Source organism: Lonchura striata, chromosome 14, assembly GCF_046129695.1.
Source record: "Lonchura striata isolate bLonStr1 chromosome 14, bLonStr1.mat, whole genome shotgun sequence".
Taxonomy (NCBI): domain Eukaryota; kingdom Metazoa; phylum Chordata; class Aves; order Passeriformes; family Estrildidae; genus Lonchura; species Lonchura striata.
This window is the reverse complement of record NC_134616.1, coordinates 19,779,809-19,795,422: the sequence shown is the minus strand read 5'-3', so window position 1 is coordinate 19,795,422 and position 15,614 is coordinate 19,779,809.

Here is a 15,614-nt window from a genome sequence, read left to right as displayed (position 1 = left end):
ATCCACAGTAGAGAATGTCTGCAGAGCCTGTTGGCACTCTCAGGGCCCTGCCACTAACTTTACTGGGGAGACAGAGGAAATGTCATCCATGAGAGAGAGTTTTACAAATCTCAAATAGGAGAACAGAAACAGACAGAGGTATCCTGTATCCTATACTGCCTAAAATACTGTGTTCTGTGGTGAATCTGGTTTATGCTTCATCATATGAGACCAAAATATTTTAGATATGAAAGAAACCATATTCAGAGATGTAGTTAATATATATAAAGATGATCACTCACTTCATGAAACTTAAAATATAAAACCAAAATAATTCATCATAAGATAGCAGGAAATACAATTTTTGAGAGTTAGTGGTGAAGAAATTCCTATGGTGGAATTTCTTATATTCTTAACAAATCTTCTATTTTCTATATGCATGAAGTTCTATAAGGAAATGGTAAGGATTCACTAGAACAATTAAGTAATTTTTCCTTTAGAGAAGTAATTTACTGTGATGATGTTATCTGGGTCCTTCCCTCACCTACACCACCATGGCTGAGGAATGAATCACTATAAAGCTCTACATACTACCCGGTAATTCACACTTAATGTGTTGAGTGTAAGACCGAAGGTCAACAGCTATGACAGTGTGGGAACTCAAAATGTCTCTCAGACATTTTTAGAGGTTCCAGGCCTTGGTCAGAAGCATTTTAGACCCTGGCAGACAGCTGAAAAACATCTGTGATTTTGAGTTTGAGCCATGGAATGAATTGCCAACTTTGGAGGTGGAACAAGCAGTCACAAAAGGTTAGATAGTATAGTAAAAGTAGTTACAAAGTAGAGGGGAAATTTTTTTAGTATTGTACAGGGGGGTTTTCACTTTGTACATGGGGGTCAGAAGTTCTAAGATGGAGGAAAGTGGGCTGATCCTGTTCTTCCTCCTTCTTCTTCCTTACCTCCATGTTCTTGGTGATGTTGGCACTCACAGATTGGTTTAGAGTAGAAAAACACTTGGCAACGTAGGTAGTAGGTATTGGGGAATAATTGTAAACATGTTATACGTAATATATCTTATAAAAGATAGCAGCAGCCCTGGGCGGGGGGAGAGACAAAGAAGACAGCAGATAGAAAGGATGTCAGTGTGTGTGTGTGCCTCTACCCAGGCCACTGATCAAATAGCCGCAGTCCAAGAACATAATCTGTTAGATAACTAGCAATAAACTGCCTTGAGAACGAACAGCTAAAGCCTGCGGAGTTTTTCTTTGGAAGCACAGGTTGGAGGAGGAATTTCACCACCACATGAGACCCCAGAGCAAGGCCGGGGTTGTCACATGGCAGTATATAGGCATAAATTATTACTCCATAAATTCCCATCTCAGAGAATCTTATTGCATGGCATAAGACTGGGACATGGAAATAAAAAGACTTTATTGGTACAAATTAGAATGACCACATTTCTTAAATTAATGGAGAATTTTGACCTTTTAAAACCTCTGTGAGAGCATAGTGAAGCATTTTTTTTGCTCTAAATTATGATGACATGACTCTGGATTAACTTCAGAGATATCCTGACAGAGTAAGTAGCACAGTGATCAGTATAAATTCTACTTGCTGAGCAGTATCTGAAGAAATATAAAGACCAGGAAACCAGATAAAATATTCAGAGCTGAAAATACTGCTGCCTACATACCAATTGACATATTTGGCCTTTCTCTAGAATACTCCTACAAAATGAAAAGTAAAATGAGATCTTATATTGCTATAAAATTAGCATGATTAAAACCCCTTGAGATTCAATTCAATAGTTTCAATTCATTTTAATATTTCCTGTGTCCATAAGGGTAATACATATAGAATAATACATAATACATAATAGAATAATCTTATATTTTTATATCTATTTGAAGTTTTTGTGTATGTTGTGGCATCTTCTTTTTCTATTCCACCCTTCAGTAGTAATATATCAGTGGGACTTGGTTGTATTCACTTTCATGTTTTTAACAGTATTGCACTGAAAGCTGTTAGATAATAAAAATATTATGTACCAACTTGGTTGACAAGTAAGATTTACACTCCCTATCTTTGAAGAAGGAGCAGAATATTTGTAACAAAATGCTGATCTTTGGTAACAGATGATGCTTCAGTATTGACGGCATCTGGGCTGAAAATGGCTGAAAAGTGCAGGTGTCTACTGTCTTAGTCTCCTAGGAAAGGAAGAATCACTACATATGAAAAGGGACATATGCATATTCTGTATTCATCTTTCCTTGGACTTCTGAAGATTGTCTACTGCATCCAAATCCAGCCATTTTCTGAAAAAGAAATCACCCAAGGCCTGAGTCCTGACAGACCTATGAACTTCTGCTATCAAACAATGTGGTATCCTTAGCCCTGGACTTATTAGAGCCTTGCTTTACTTTTCTAATACTACAACAGTAACATTACATGTAAACCTTCCAAAAGCGACTAACATCTGGAATTTTGCTTCCTCTAGCAATGAATTATCTGGCCAATGGGCTAAGATGGCTACAAATGCACAATAGACTGAAGCAGGCACCACTAGAAGAATCTTTGCCCCTGGGTTACTATGAGCTCCTAGAGCAGTATTCAGCTCTATATCCAGACACACAAGTTTAGATACATGCAACATAAGTTTTAGCAGGCTAGCTGCTTGTTATAGATGCAGATCTTGTCAGCCGTGGACAATAGGGAACTGCTTATCTCACCGTAACTTTGATGTCTGTATTTTAATAGTTCTCATTGTTTCATTGACTGTGTTAACTCTCTGTTGCTCTTGGACTGCAGCAGGAGCTTAGACACAATTAGCTTGCATGCAATTGTCTGCACTGCAGACACATAAACATAGGTGGTGGAATCTCAATCTCAGTCTCCTTGTTTCAGTCAATATTGGCCACCACCTACAAAAAAAAAAAAGACAAAGTTAATTGAATTATATCCCAGGCAGGATAGACTAGGGAGCAGACCAAATACTGGACTACTCTCTGCTTTAAATATGACAAGCTTTTTCTCTTTTGTGTGAACCAAAATTGTTTCCTGAACACTGAGGTGGTATAATTTTAATGACATAAGCAAGAGACTATCATACACAAGAAGAACTGATAATATATTTTATATTCTTGTCATGGTTTGACACTGGCACAATGCCAGCGCCCCCATGAAAATACAACCTCTCAATTGAAATGCGATTGAGGACAGAGCAAAGCAGGCCCAAGCTTAATAACAAGGGGAAAAAACCTATTAAGCTACTACTACTATACTACTATAAAAGAAAAAAAGAAAGAAAAACACACACAAAATTCAAAATGAAAACCTTTCAAAACAATCCTCCTCCCACCATCCAATTCCAACAAACCTCAGTGAGACACATTTGGACCCTTAATCAAGTATTCACCCTTCAATATAATCAATACTAAATCCGTCAGGGGAAACAGGAGTCTCCCTTGCACCATAGACCCCCAGAAAACACAGCTGCCACCTCTTGTGTTTCCATGTCACACATGGCACTGCCCGGAGATAATCTGCCAGTGTGACACTCTCCTCTCCATGTCACAGTGCTCTCACCACCGTGCATGGACCAAGACTGCTCATAGGGCCCCTTTAAGGATGATTTGCCAAGGACCAACAGGAAAAACAGTCCAGTGTCTCTTTTTGGGATCACAGTCCCCCCCATTTTCCCCTGGAGCTGAGGGTCCAAGAACAGAGATCTTCTTCTCTGAGGACAGAGGGCATCATCACACCCTACTCAGCCTTTCTCTGTTCACTCTATTCTTGTACTGGTAGTTGCTGAAGCAGGTCTTTTGGCTCATCATTGCATCCCCATAAAAATGCAGTCTCTGTTGCAGGAGAAATTGGTCCAGTCTATGGTTAACAAGAAAAGCCCAGCCAAAAGCCACTACATCATCTCCCACCAACTTTCTTTCCCTAATATCTCAGATTCCAGGCTGTTTCTCTTTCCTCAAAATTGAGGAGTAATATTTCACCAAGTCTTCATTTCTTCTTTTCCGGACTCCTTGGACGGCTGAAATCTCGGCCCAGGACTCCAACTCCCACGTTGGGCACCTTGCCCCCACTTCTCCTCTGCCTGCAAACTTCCAGGTGCCTTCAGGCTCTCTGTCTCTTTCCCTCTGGTGGTGTTGGGGGGGGAGGGGGGAGTGGGGAACAAAGACATCTCAGGTTTTCTCCACCCTTCTGTCCGCAGGAACTGGCCCAGCTCGGTTCCAGACCCTTCACCCCCGGCCTACCTCCCCAGGCCACATGGCTTCCTCTCCTCACCCAGCCTGTGCCTGGGCAGGGGTGGTCTGCACTCTCCAATGACTGGAACCAAAGAGAGCGAGTTCTCCCGGGAATTCTGCTTTTAACCCCTCTGTGTTCTCAGAGGCGTGTCCACCCTCAATTGGTCACTCCAAGTGTCAGTATCCAAACCTGACCCCTGCCTGGATTGACCTTTTCCTGCCGAGAAGATTCTTTTTCCTGTGTCAAACCATGACAATTCTGTAGCAATGTTTAAACTAAGAATTGTTCTGTTGTGATTTCTTCTTTCTAAGATGCTTAAGTTGTTCCATAAAATTCAATATTGCTTCCAAAAGATTTATATCAATGAAACTGAGGGTATCCTTTAAATACAAGGACACAAATTTATAGTTTAATTTGGTAACATTTACTGCAAATTTGCAATTCAGAAAGTGATCTTAGTTGTTCTCTTTGAGACAATGAAGGATCTAAGTGTCTGTCTGACACATTTTTCATGAGGTGTATTTTGACTTTATTGTTTAAATAGATTAAAATATTATATCCTTCAGCATTCATGTATGAGGTTTCAAGAGGAGACTTTCAGTTAAGTGGTGCCACAGTTCAAAAAGCATAGGTTTCAAAAGTGGGGCAGTAGGACAAGAGATTAGGTTTCTCAGACACAGAGAATAGAATGTCTCTGTTACACTTAACTTTTGACTTTTTGAATTTTTTGGTTAGTGATATAGCATATAAAGCATATAAAGCATATAAATCCTTCCAGATGTCCTGTCTATACGTGCCCATGGATTTGTGTACAAATGTCTGAACCTATCCCAATATTATATTGTACAATATTAACAGAAGAATATTAATCTGCCCTGTAGGTTTTTTGGGACATTTAATTATCTGCTGTAACACTGATTTCCTCTGCAGCTTTGGGCAAGACACTTATGTCTATGCTTTTAGGTGCTACCTGTGAAATGGAAATAATATTTCTTTCTTGCAGCGTAATTATGAGGCATCAAAACTGTGAGACTTTCACATTGAGAATATTTTTACATGTCTGATTTATAGCTACCTCACACTTTGCAGTGTAGAATACACTTTGCAGGGAAGGAAAAAAAAGTTAGAATGCACAGATAGCTTTATATCTCATCTTTGGAGTGCTTAAGTTCATCCTCTCAAAATTCATTTATGACAGATTTTTTATGTGATTTCGTATATTCAATAACACATTTCAAAAAACTAAAAAAAACCCCCACAAAACCACCAAAAACCTCAGACTTTTGTCTGGATTGTCATTAAGGTTAAGAATATAAGTGTAACAATGCAGACTTTTATGATTAAAAACCTTAATACCTCCAGACATTGAATGACTCTCTGAACAACTGGACCACTAAAGGGTGTGCAAGAGGAATGCTTTTAGAAAAGTATTTCACAGGTATTTCTGCAATACAAACAAAATAATATGAAAATGTATTCCAGGTACTGGAATAGCTTACAAGGATAGATTCAAATCTGCAAACACATTTAACATTCAGGACTGCAAAAAGACATACTACAGCAATCTGTATGAATAGCCACTTTAAAGTGAGGATAGAAAGATGTGCTGTAAGAAAATTAATTCCTAGTGCATATTCCTAAACTGTTTCTTGCTATCATACCAACACACAGAGCTGTACATCAAGACACACAACTACTTTTTCCTTTCATATCATCTGAAGTTCCCTCTTTTTGCTCCTCATCCTCTCTGCCAGTGGCATCCCACATTTTTCTATAGTTCTGACTTCCTTCTCTTTATCTTTGCTTCTAGATCTTGCATTTATTATTTTATGTGGGAAATGGATTTGTAGAGAGTTCTCAGGGCCCTGAACAAGTGCTAAAAGATTTGCTTAAGAACTAAAATATATGGAAAAGCTTTTGCCAAAAAGCAGCTGAACAAGAACATAGAGTTTAATCAAATTATATATTGGCACTTACTAGTTTTACTTACTTACTTTTGCAATGCAGAAGGGACTGTAGATCAACCAAAAACAAACTTAGCCAAGTCAGCAGGCTCAGACAACATATGTTTGATCAATTCAAGCCCAAACCAATAGCGCAGTGTGCCAGTGTCAGCCAAAGAATGGCCAATACCCAATTGTGACAAATATTAGCATGAAGATACCAACAAGACCAATCCCATAACCAATTAGCATCATTGAGTCCCTAATCTTTTTAAAGCACCTTCTGAACCTCAAGAATTAGAAATTCTTAGTTCTTTGGCAATAGAATTTTGTGCTGAGTTTCAGTACCTGGGAGATCCACAATTAAATGTTACTCCCCTTCATCCTGTATACAGAAACTCAAGTTTGTGCAATTGTATTACCCAGTGCTCCCTAAGGGTAAAATTTCTGACCTAGATGAGTCCCCACAGCAATTGCCAGAAAGATATTGGCTCATTTATGGAGATAGAGCCTAGCAAGGCATTCCCTCAAAAATTAAAGGTGGCCCATGCAACATTTGACAGTTCACTATAATAGTACCTAAAGTTTAAAAAGCCATCAAAAAAAAAAAAAAGTAGAGAAAAAAGATTTGCCCATCATTATGATATGCTTAATAGTGTCTTATAATTAAAAAATAGCTTCTGATTGTAATAGTGTGAATTAAAACATCTGTATTGTCTCACCCTTCTCATGAGACTGAAAATAGAATGAAAGTTTTTAAAACATCTCTCAGTTGCCTCATCTCTGTCACAAAATTGTCCAACAATTTTATTCTCATCCCACCTCACATTTGAGATTAGTTAATTTTTTGGTGCTTCTCCAGCAAATTCTGTTGATACAATCAAAAACTAGGCCAAACTTATACAGAGTTCATCAGGGAATCATCCATGTCAATAGAGGAGAAATTTTGCTCAATTCTTCCATTCCTGAAATATTCTGTTTCTCTGTAAATCTGGAGCTCCTGCTTAGGCAGAGCATTGCTTTGATGAATTAATTTACCAAGTTCTTAGAAATGTGATTATCCATGCACTCACTTTATACTTAATTTATCTAAGCAATTGAAAATTATATTTTACAATGAAAAATTTCAAACAGACTTTGAAACAGACAAATATTGCTACATTTTTTTCTTATATAAAACAGTACGCAATATGCACTTCATAACTTTACTTCTAGGGAATTAGGCTGTATTTGGCAAATGGAGTGGGAGTGTCAGCTCTCTGAGGACTGAGCAAGACCCTAAGCATGTGTTGTTGAATGGAGTGCCCACGACTGCATGTAGGTACAAAGCATCCTGAAAACTGCTTCTGTTTTGAAAGAGAGAGAAGCAAACACAACCAGAAGATGCTACTGACAATAAAAAAGAACAGAATGCATGCATGTGTTTGTCTACAATTTTACAAATTTCCACCTATATTAATGCAATCTAGTTTTTAATTGTTGATCAAAAAGCAAGAACTTGAAATTTTTGCATGGAGAAATATTATAAAGTTTGTGATACTTCACCAAGGAAAAGTAATTCCAGATTCCAATATTACATTTTATAGTACATTTATATTGCTAAAATATAGTTATACAGTTGCTCAAAATTAATGAAAAATCTGTCTATTGAGTAAAAATCTGTATGTGACTTCTTGAAAATACATGTGGGAAATCCATCATAAAGTCATTCTTTGTTTGGATGATAGATTTAATAGATGATTTTTCAGTTCCTCAGGAGCAATTAAGCTTTTTTTCTGTTTGACATAGTGTTGCCATCACTCATATTCTAATAAAAAAAATTTTTCAAGGTACCTCATTCAATCAAGACAAACGATTCCTGCTATGCTTTCATCACAAGCAATTGATTTCTCTTTATTCCAAACTTCCTTCTATTGACTTTCATTGTATAAGGTCCAGAATACATGCATCAGACAGTCAAGATTTTTTTTCCTTCTCCTTTTTCACTGCCAAACTGTCAATCCATCAGTTTTCAGGTTTCAAACTTTTCTTACTTCAGTTAATGCATCCCCTTAGTCATCAGATTTACTTCTCACTTACATATTAGCTCAGTTTCATAGTTTTATGTTCCCTCTCTGTTCTTTCCCTCAGGTCCTTTTCTCCTGAGTTTAATCAGAGATTTCTGGCACGTGAAATTTTGGAAATTTTCTTTTCCTGTAATATTGTGTGAAGTTACTTGATTGAGTAAAATCTCCTCAGAGGCATGTAGATGACCCATATAGAAATAATGAAACCATATCAAGTATACCAGAAGGCAGAATCTATCTCCCAGTTTTTACCTCAGCTTCACTTAATACATAGTTCTGAGGCAAGTATATACTATAGGCAAGTATATAGAACTATATAGAAAATATATTTAATATAAGTTCTGAGGCAAGTATTAAGGGAGATACTGCTAAGAACAGCTTTTGCTAGGGATTCAGGAAATGCCCTTTTAGGACACACATCTTACATGATGTGAGGCAGCACATGTAGACAAATTCATAACAGAAATTCAATTTCTTTACAGTATTTTAACTTCAATTGCAAAATGCAAATTACTGTACTATTTTTTCCCCCAGAACAAAACAATAATACCATATGTGTTTAGGTAAATTGCTTTTCTATAGGGGAGTCACCTATTTAAACATTTTCCAACATATAAATACACTGCTTAAGTTTCATTATTTAGTGCAAACACTGATAAAAATATCTTATATAGAACTAATGTCTCTAGTACTTAAGGAATGATTGGTATAGGGAAGGAATCTGTCACTCAAAGTCATCTGACAATTTTTTTTCCCTTAAAGAGAAGGACTTTGCACATATAGAAAATGTGTTATTTAAAGGCCTATATATAAGACAGAAGCTGGTCTGCAACAAATATTGTGTCTGAAATTGTTAGTGGCCTTGTACAGGAGGGTGAAGGTTTTGGTGGATAAGGGAAGAACAACTGATAGCATCTACTTACTCTAGTGCATAGCATATGACACAGTCCTGCATGACATCCTTGTCTGTAAACTGGAGAGACATGGAATATCTGCTTGGTGGATTTTGAATTGGCTGTATGGTGGCATTTAAAGAATTGCAGTCAAATCTCAATGTCCAAGTGGAGAGTAGTGATGAGTGGTGTTCCTCAGAGACCCATACTGGGGCCAGTGCTGTTAAATATCCATGTTGTTGACATGGACAGTGAAATTGAGTGCACTCTCAACAGATTTATTGACAGTCCCAAAATCTGTTCACCAACATGGAAGGAAGGGATACCATCCAGAAGGACCTGGACAGGCTTCAGTGGCAAGCCTATATGAACATAATGAAGTTCAACAAGGCAAGTGCAATAGCCTCCATGTAGGTCAGGGCAATCCCAAGTGCAAATCCCAAACTGGGAAGAAAATTGATTGAGAGCAATTCTGTAGAGAAAGACTTGGATGTGTGATTCAAAAAGAAACTCAACATGACCAGGTAATGTAGGTTTTCAGACCAGAAATCCAACCATATCTTGGGATGCATCAAAAGAAACCTAACTAACAGGTCAAGAGAGGTAATTCTCTCTACTCTCCATATGGAGTACTGTGTTCAGCTCTGGGACTACCAGCATAAGAGGGACATGGAGTCCAGAGGAAGGCCATGAAGATGACCAGAGAGCTAGAGAGAGCTAGGAAGACAGACTGAGAAAGTTGAGGAAGTTCAGCTTGGAAAAGACAATGCTCTGGGAAGACCTTAGAGCAGCTTTCCAGTACCTGAAAGCAGCCCAAAATAAAGTTGGAGAGTATTGACAAGGGCATGTAGTGACAGAACAAAGGAAAATGGCTTCAAACTGAAAGAGAATAGGCTTACATTAGATATAGTGAAGAAATTTTTACTGTAAGAATGGTGAAATAATGGGGAAGTAGAAAAGAGATTCCATTATTTTTAGAGGTTTTGATGAATTACTCTGCAAGCTTATGAAAGTCAATTGCTTTGCACAATCTACACCAGTCTTTTTGTTCAGCTGAGGTCTTAATATTTCTACTTCCATTCAAGTGATGAGAAAATAACACTTGTAGAACTCAGTGATAAACTACATTGTCACATCCATTACATTATTGCTTGAAGAGACATTCACCAATTATGCTATAGTGAACAGGTAAATAAATCAATACATTTAATATATTTCTTCTTCTGTTACAATATCACAAATGTTGCCACCAAATAATGAGCTATAAGAAAATGTGTGCTTAAAAACAAGACAGTGGCGTAAGAGTGTAATCATGAATTATTAATCAGACTTGATTTGCCCTTGTTCTGGGCCCTCTATACAGATAAGCAAAATTAATATAAAACAGGAACAGTGATCATAAAATATGCTGAGTCAGAAGGGGTCAGTCTGAATCATCATTTGAGAGAGGCTTTGCAATGGCATCAGCTAGGTCTTTGAGAATTCTTAGATGAATCCTATCAGGACCCATAGATTTGTAGAGATTCAGCTGGTGCAGCAGATCCAGGATTAAGTTCAGGATCAACTGAGAATTCATCATTCTCGTAGTCATGGGTCCTCCCACTATGGGCACTGAGACATCCTTGGTCTGTCATCTGTGTTGAAGATAGAGGCAAAGAAAGCATTACACAGCTCTGCCTTGCCTAGGTCCCTATCTGTGAGATACCAATAGTCTTCCTGTAATGGGCAGACGTTATATCTACACTGCCTTTTGCAGTTAATATATTTGAAAAAAACTCTTTATTGACCCCGCATTTCTGGCCAGCTTCATATCCAACTGAGCTTTGGTTGCACAAGTTTTCACCCTATGCTTTATCTCAGCAATATACCTTATGCAGAACCCTATGGGGTTGTTTTCTTTCCCTGATAATCACTACATCTGCGCATTGTTCGGCTCAGAAATACAAGATTTGCATAAATGCAGATAAGCCATTTTCAAAACTAAATGAAGATAACTCATTTTTTGAAAATAAAACACAAACTTAATAGTACTGAAAACCAACATCAACATGGGCAAAATACTCCATATCTTCCTGAAAGTCTGTTTAAACAATTACCTTATCTCAAGATGGACCACACCTTTTTGTGAAAAAGTATTAATAGAAACATTATATGATGAAGAAAGGAAAGCCTACATTTAATGCAAATGATTCTTCATTTAATCTAGTGAAGATTAAAGTCTTCTTGGCTTTTGGGCCAAATAGCATCAAAAGCTAAGTATTTCATAACCTAACAAAGAATTTTGGAGCCATCTGGTCATATGCATATGTTAATTTTTATAATATAAATAAAAGTTGTTGTTAGAATTAGAAAGATATTTTGTAGATAATCTTTACAGATACTATGTATGATGACATTCAGATGGTTTACAGGGTCTGTTGTAGATCCCACAAATCTATGACATTTTGCCAGTATGGCAATATACTTCAGCCAGGATTTGAAATCAATCCCTGAGTAGCACAACACACTGTGTGGAAGTCATTATTTTTAATGAGTTTATGCATTTTACATTATGCTAGCCTTGTCATGCTGTTGGATTATTAATGCAATATGAAAGAGGCTATTAATCTTGGTAATAAAATGTTTGAATACAGAATGAACAAACTTATGTATAGTAGAAACCATACAGAAGTTAACGGGCCAAATTTAGCATTGGCTAAATTCCACTAAAATGCGTGGAAATAAGCCAGGTCTCAGTCTGAGTTAATGACTTCTGTATTATGTTAGTGAATTTCTGTCATAGCTCTGACTTGGTATAACTTATTGTCTTTTAAAGAACAAATGGCACTCCCTGCTGAATGCACTACTGGTTGTTAACTCAGCTATTCATGTAAAAGTCATTGAGATGATACTGAAGTGTTTTTCATCCACATACACACTGACAAAGCAAATACTTAGTGAGATAGGAAAGAATATTTTATTGAGTATCAATTATGATGAATAGGAACAAACATGAACCAATAGTAACCACAGATTCTGTGAAAAACGAATTTGTTAATGAAGTTAAAAAAACCCCACACAATTAAATCCCAGAAAAATGGAACACAACTTTTAACCGCTTTATAAAGAATTATGGCCACTTTATCACATGCTCAACTTTACCTATGGGAAACAGTAACACATTATGGGAGCAATTTGCATTAAATTAACAGTTAATAAATGGCTAAGGAGTAAAACACCTGTGTAATTACTTAATAAACAGTCATTAAAATATTTTTAGTGGACTAAACACTTAGTGAACCATCACCTTTTGTGACAAGAGCTGTCTAGATTCTATCAAAGGTAAAAGAAATTCCCTTTCTGTTCTGTTAGAGGAAAAAACAATTATATATTTTTTTCCTAAATAACTTTGTAATTTCTTCTCTAGACAATCTGTTCCAGTGGCTCACCATTCTCATGAGAAAAAGAAATCTGACTTATATTTAATATAAATCTACTCTCTATTTAAAAACATTGTCCCTTGTCTTGTCATTAGATGTCCTAGCAAAAAGCCTTTATCTGTATTTCTTGTAATCCCCTTGTAAGTATTCAAAGACCACAATACAGGCTTCCTGGAGTTTTCTCTGGACAGCTCAGGCTGAACAACCCTAATTCTCCCAGCCTCTCTTCATAGGAGAGTTTCTCCGGACCTCTCATAATCTTTGTATTCATCCTTTGGAACTACTTCCACAGGTCTATGTCTGTTTTGTACCAAGGATCCCAGAGATGGACTTATTACTCCAGGTGACATTTCATAAGGTGTAGAAAAGAGGGAGAATTGTGCTCCATTACTTGCTGGCTACATTTCTTTTATGCAGCCCAGGATATGATAGCCTTCTGAGCTTCAACGGCACTTTGAAAATTAATACATAATTTTTCATTTCTCAATACCTTTAAGTCCTTCCCTGTAGGGCTACTCTCAATCAGTTATTCACCCAGTGTGTATAAATATTTGGGATTGCCTGACCCAGGTTCAGGACCTAGAAATTTGCCTTGCTGAATTTCATGAGATTTACATCAGCCCACTCCTCAAACTGGTCAAGATTCTTCTGGACATCATCCTTTCACTCAAGTGAATCAATTGTGCAATTCAACTTGTGTAACCTGCAGACTTACAGAGGGTGCACTCCATTTCACTATCCATGTCACTGATGAAAATATTTAATAGTGTTGGTCCCAGTATACACCCCTGAGGAGCACCATTCACTACTTTGCAGTTGGACATTGAGACATTGACTGTAACACTTTGAAGAGGACCATCCAGCCAATTTCTTATCTAACAGTTCTTCAGAGCCAGTTTAGAGGCAAGATTTTTTTTGTGGGACCATATGAGTGGCCTTACAGAAGTCCCAGTAAATGACATTACTAACTCTTCCTGGATACAGTCACTCCATTGCTGAAGACCATGATTACTGAGGCATAATCTGCCCTTGATGAAACCATCTTGGCCCTCTCTAATCACCTCCCTGTGTTCCATATGCTTCAGCATGTCTTCCAGGATGACCTGTTTCATGGGTCCAAAGATGAGCCTTCCTGATCAGTATTTCCCAGGGTTCTCCTTATCATCCTTTTTGAAAATGTGTGCAGTATTCCATTTTCTTCAGTCACTGGGGATACCACCTGACTGCCATGACTTTTTAAAAATCATTCAGCATGCTTTTATGCATCCTGGAGTTTTGCAAACACATACATTCAAAAGATGCTCATGGAATTTGAAACTGAAAATTTATTTTACATTGTCTGGCAAATTTTATCTTCAGTTATTTGTATTATTTTTATTATCCTATAGATAATAAAACTTTTGAAACAAGTTTTTACATATGAAAGGAATTCATGTGGCATATGCTCTTTATTGGTATGCTCATAGGCAATGCTGCCAAAAATGCAGACACACTCATAAACAAAGCTCTTTCTTTGCTTCATAGAACAAAACAATTATGTTTGCAATAAATACAGCCAGTGACCCTTTACATTGTGAACAGGCAGTTCTGTTTGTGTCAAGGCTGTCAATCTAAATGTTATCAATCTTGCTTTTGTATATTCAATTACTAACTCAGCTTCACATCATTTCATCTGCTGTTTTAAATTCAATATAATGGAATTTTTATGAATATATTTTTTGTCTTTTAAAAAATAAATGTTATTTTCTATTTATCTATTCAATAAGAATTTGCATGTAAGTTGAAAGTGCATTTCAGGGAAGATGCAGCTTCCATCAGGCATGAGATATGGCAAGGTTAAATTACAGATAAAATTACAACACTTGCAGGTTTGCAATCCACTACTATCTTTAATGGCATTTATTAGAACATTATCAAATATATGAGGTTGGTCAGTCTCTTTAATAAGGCCTATTGCTCTCTCCTTCATCTTTATTTCAAGCAACTGGTAAGCTACCCTTTTTTTTTTTTTTAATATAACCAGCTTCATTAATCAAGGGAACACCCTCCTGTGGCACTATGAGTTTGCTTTGAAACTGAAATATGTTACACAGCCATCTGCTTTTGAAGGAAAAGTGTGAGAGTTAATGCATTTTTTAAACAGAATTCCTGTCCAATACATACACTTGTCTATACCATCTCTCACCCATCCATCAGTGATTCTCTGAAGTGTGGCACAAGTTATTGTCCCACTTCTACCTATGTTAAACATATTTGTAGATATAGTTCTCTTGGGAGATCCTTTTCATGATACTTTACCTATGTTCTTTCATTTCCTTAAGTAAACACATCAGGCTTTTTTTGCATACATACAGCATCATGCCATGCATCACTATTCTTCAGCATCACACATATTGCTAAAACAAGCAAAGGACTTATTCCAGAAGACCTAATGTCAACTACAAGACTAGATCTTAAAGCTTATAAATATAATAAGTAGCACAATTACATTTTATAAAATAGTTATTGAAGTAGTCACCTTTTTTTTCTGGTGAGAAATTCAAAGATGTAATTCAGTAAGGGTTCATGGTGGGATGTGAAACCTTCCTTTACTTATGAACTAAGATAACAAGTTTGTTTCAATGAAAACACTGGGGGGTACTTATAAAACTATTCACAGTTCTATTCAGATTCTCTCTCCAGAAAATTCTTCATGCCACTCTTTAATCCAGTTTTGGGTGCCACAATATAAAAATTACATCCCACTAAACAAGGTTGCTCCAGGATTTATCCAACCTGGCTTTTAACACTACCAGTGTTGGGTGGGGCTTCAAAAATTTAGTTCAAGATTAGAGTTTCACATGCAACCATCCCCCACATTGAACTACCATTACCACATTTATAATGGATATTCCATAAGTTAACATTATAAAGTATTATCTGCTTTCTTTGGAGTATCAAAAGTTTTATATAGAAAACACACATTACTGATCAGTTTAAAAACCTGTTAATTATATGCTTATGAATTACTGTTTTTTTTTCTATTATTTCCATATTACAATGCCTTTCTTAAAATGC